Source organism: Passer domesticus, chromosome 12, assembly GCF_036417665.1.
Source record: "Passer domesticus isolate bPasDom1 chromosome 12, bPasDom1.hap1, whole genome shotgun sequence".
Lineage (NCBI taxonomy): Eukaryota > Metazoa > Chordata > Aves > Passeriformes > Passeridae > Passer > Passer domesticus.
This window is the reverse complement of record NC_087485.1, coordinates 18,009,240-18,013,704: the sequence shown is the minus strand read 5'-3', so window position 1 is coordinate 18,013,704 and position 4,465 is coordinate 18,009,240. Positions and strand designations below refer to the sequence as shown.

General features: G+C 42.7%; 1 long non-coding RNA gene across 1 annotated transcript; it reads right to left on the bottom strand.

Annotated features, from left to right (window-relative positions):
• Nucleotides 1-1,816: 1,816 nt before the first annotated feature.
• LOC135279466 (uncharacterized) lies at nt 1,817-4,203 on the bottom strand. Its single transcript, XR_010346689.1, has 3 exons — nt 4,072-4,203; nt 3,197-3,432; nt 1,817-1,998 (listed from the first exon to the last, which is right to left on the bottom strand). It is a non-coding gene; the product is annotated as an uncharacterized LOC135279466 (long non-coding RNA).
• Nucleotides 4,204-4,465: the final 262 nt, after the last annotated feature.

Here is a 4,465-nt window from a genome sequence, read left to right as displayed (position 1 = left end):
TGCAATATGATTCACATTCTAAAAAAGAACTGACAGAAACCAAGAAGAAGTTCTCCTACAATATGCCAAAGAATTTGGAGAATTTCTATGAAGTTTGCAGACAGCTGCTTCCCAGCCTTTGGTTATTACCCTGGGCTGCAGCAGCAGGGGAAAGAGGGTGGAGTGAGAAAGCCATCTTTGGACACTTTGTAGTAAGTCACGCTGGAGAAGATCCTATCATTAGTGTGAAATCCACCTCGTGGTGCCTTGGGAAGCCTGCACACATTCACTGTGCCAGTTCCAGTTTCACACTTTGTACTGAAGGGTTACCTGCACTAACACTGACCCTGAGATTAGTTCTGTTGGTTAGAGCACGATGTTAATAATGCCAAGGTTTGTGGGTTGCATCCCTGTATGGTTCATTCCCTCAAGAGCTGGAGTTGATGATCCTTGTGGGTCACTTTCAACTCAGAAAGTTCTGTGATTCAGTGAAAAAAAACCCAAAACACCACCATGGAGCTTCAAGGTGCACTAAGTGAGGGGTGCTGCTGCAAGGGGTAGGTCTGATCATGTCACCTCTCACCTTGTGCAAGCCCTAATCCCCGTGTGACTGCTGGAGCTGGATCTGGGCACCCACAACAATCAACCCGAGGTGTCAGCTGCCCTGAGCCCTCCTGCTCCACCAGCAGAGGTGCTGAGCACAGCTGGGGCAGCTGGACACTCTGCCAGGAGGAGCACACCTGGGTCAGCACAGGGCAGGCGTGATGCTGCAGGCAGGGAAACTCTGCTGTCACACTAACCTCCAAAGCCCAGGCAGAGGGAATGAGGGAGGTGCTGAGTGGATATCCATGGGGCTCATATCTGATGTACAAGGGTTCAAATGGAAAATCAGGTTGCTCTTCCATGCCATTGTGAAATTCTCTCCAATGTTTCATAAAGAAACATTTGCATCTTGGACACCTTTTAACATTTCTTCAGACACCCATGTTGAGCAAAGTGGATACATGTGTTTTCTTTGTAAAGTTTCCAAACACAGTTGCCTCAACTCTTATTTCAGTGTCACTGGGAATCTAAGCTAGGTAAAAGACCTCAAGACATGGCCCTTTGGGCAAAAGAATATTGCAAATTATTCATCCAAAAGATCTAGTATAATGCAATTTAATGCAATTTAATGTTTTGCAACAGCAGGCATTTCACGTGTATCAATACTCCTGTACTGATGGTACAAGCCCATCGCTCATGCACAAACTCATCCAAACAGGAGCCTGAAAAGGGCCTCAGTTCCCCCCAGTGCCTGTCATGCAAGCACCACTGGAACCACCAGACTCTTTGGCTGGCAGGGCTGACTCCAGCTCTCTGCAGGACTGTGTTTCAGACAGAGTTCCTGTGGTGCCCTTTGCTGGAAATACATGGGACCCTGTACAGTTCATCTGTCAAGGGCCACAGAATTGTCTCATTCCCAACTCTTATATTAAGTTCCCCATTTTTTTTACCCACAGATTCTGTGAGGAGGGACCAGAAAAACAGCTGTGTGATTCTAGGTCATTGCTATCCCTATATTTATTGTGATTTAAGTTACCAAAGGAATATGCATCTGGTACTTAGCTCAAGTAATGGCAAACTGGTGCAAAAATCCATGGTGGAAAATAATGAGGAGGCTTCTCAGGGCTTGGCAGTTGGAACACAAACCTTGGACCAACCACAGAGGTGTAAATCTTACTGCAGTGGGCTTAAAGAGACTTGCTTGGGAAAATTTACCCCCAAGATTGTCTCTTGCAAGAGCAAATTAAACACGCAACCAGAAACAGTACATTAGATTTTTCCTACTTCCCTGGAATAATTGTATTGATCCAGCACCAGATCCTTTTCTCTGGGTGCAGCAGAGAGGTTCTGCATCCACTCAGTTGAAGCTGGCAGTTGGCTCTGGCCTTACACCCACCTAACAGCAGGATTTGCTCGGCTGTCTTTGTTGAAATGTGGCTGCCCTTCCTCCATACCCTTCCTTCTCCTGTGCTGATGCTGACCACAAGGAAAACCACAATGATAAAGCTATTTTCTCTTATTAGCCCATTTTTGTAAACAGTCCTGAATGCATGAGCACAGCTCCTTGGTGTGTGTTAAGGAATGGAAATCTCCACTCTGAGTTGAAGGCATATTGAATAATTTTATGTTTCTTTAACTTGAAAGGAGAATGTTATCTAGGCAAAGCTTTGTCTAGAAAAATATTTGCAAAATAAAAAGGAATTTAGGGAAAAAATTATGCAGAATCAGCTGCTATTCATTCCTATACTGTTCTTATTTTTTCCTACTTGACCAGAGCATCTTTTTTTTCATTCTCCTTTTATTTACTACATTGAGTTATTAACACCCCGATAAAATATTAAAATGTATCAAATGCATCTAGAAAGTAGGCCTGACTCATTAGACTAAGTCTAACATATTTTCCAAACTATACTCATATAGTCTAATTTTAAACTATTTAAATGTAATTTTAAAATGTTTCATATTTGGACAGAAACAAAGGCAGCTAACAACGATAGAAAGCAGAAAATTATTTTGAGAAATACACTGTAAATGGCAAGCAGCTAAATATCTATTATAATGAAACCAAATGGATTTTAAATAACTCAGCTAAACTGTTTATTTATTTTTAACTAAAAATAATTAACCATCTGCAAAACCAACACCTTAAATTCAATGTACTTACAGAGGCTCTTGAGTAGAAAAGCTTTCTACTGCTCTGGCTTGTGGAAACAGCATACACAAAAGAAATTGTTCCCTCTAAAACCACATACTAATAAGTGTGTTTTTTTCATACATTGCTCTGCAAAAATTATTAGCTGTCCTAAACAGAGATTTTAAAAAAATAGAAAAAAAATAAAAGCAAGAATTACCTCTCACTCTCAGAGGCAATATTTTGGACTGATTATCAAATGAGCTGTTCTTACTAAATGGAAAAATGCAGATGTTTTCAGAGATGCCTCTAATGGAAGCAATAAGAAGCAATCCACATAAAATGGCTGGAGTTTTGGTCCTGAAAAAGGTACATTAGGAACAAACACCATCTCTATTTGGTGTTTCCACAGAAAAGTACAGTAACTGGGACAAAACCAAAAAGGTTGAAAAGCAGGGTATGTTCAACTGAAAATAAGAAATCTAATCTGGAAATCTGGAAACTGCTTAAACATGTCTCCAATGTCCTGGCTACATCAGGTACCTGTGTCTCTCCTCTGTGCATGGATGAAGATTTGGTCACGGGAAACCCTCCCTGCAGGGTATCAGATGTGGAATAGCCCAGCTGGGGACATTCTCCTCTTGCCACAGATGTGCTGTCAAAAGCCTCCTCCTCAATTCCTGCTGCTGGAACACTCAGTCTTGATCTGGCATTTTAGAAGCCTTTTGTGTTTAGGAGGCACAAAAACCACTTGCTTTTCAGGTAGCTATAGAAGACAGCTGTGAGAAAGGAAAAAGCTTTTGTGAAAGAAGAAAAGGTTTTTGTGGATGTTAGTGCATCAATGTAGCTACAGCCAGAGGAAATCTCTGTGAAAGACAACTGGCACACACAAGACAAACAAACCCTAAGCTCCTAAACATCTTCAAATCAGTATTTGTAGAGCCACATGCTGTGCCCTGCTCGTGGGGCTACTGCAGGGAGTGAGGCAGGTCTGCTGCAGGAGGGACACTCACAGCACCTTGTGCACCACAGGGGAGGCCTCTCTGGTCTGAATTGTGAATTAATCAGTAACAGATAGTCAATGTAGAAAACCAACATGAGAGATATTTCAGTTAAAATCAGCAACAAAACTGTCAGCAACTGAGTGTGATCCCTAGTGATGCTATGATGGAACACAATCTTACTGAAAACCCACAGTCAGTAATAACAGATCTTTTGGGTAGCTGCTCATCAGGATCAATGAGGAGCCCAGTCCTACAAGGAGATCTGCAATGACTTTGCTGCCATTGAAGCCATTAAAGAAACAGAAACAGTCTCTTTGCAAGACCAGGGCTAGAGAGGTTACATGTACAGAGCAGTCAGCTCTCCTTGTCTCCTTTCCACAAAAACCTGCAATGAAGAAAATTATCTGGCTGTACCCCTTTGTAAAACCTTGCTGGTGGAGGTTTCAGCAGGCAGTCTGCAGGACATTTTGCAGGAAAGTCAAAACCTCCTGCTCCCCATAATTCTTATCTCTCTATTAATCTCTCAGCCTCTCTTCAGCACTCCTGTGCACTCTGCTGCTGGTGGAGGGGCAATGCCCAGAGCTGCAGTGATCTCACAGTGCTGAGGTGGTGCTGTGGAACTGATGCCTTGTGAAGGCTGACCTAGAACAGAGACTAGACAGAGCTAAAGAATAAAGCAGGGACTTATTAAGAGGTCTCAATGGATCCACCTTGGGCAGAACAACCCAAAATGGTCCCAAAATGCACGACTGCTCACGGGGTCTCTCACTGTGATCAGCTCTGCTCCATTTGCATATTGGAGTTCATT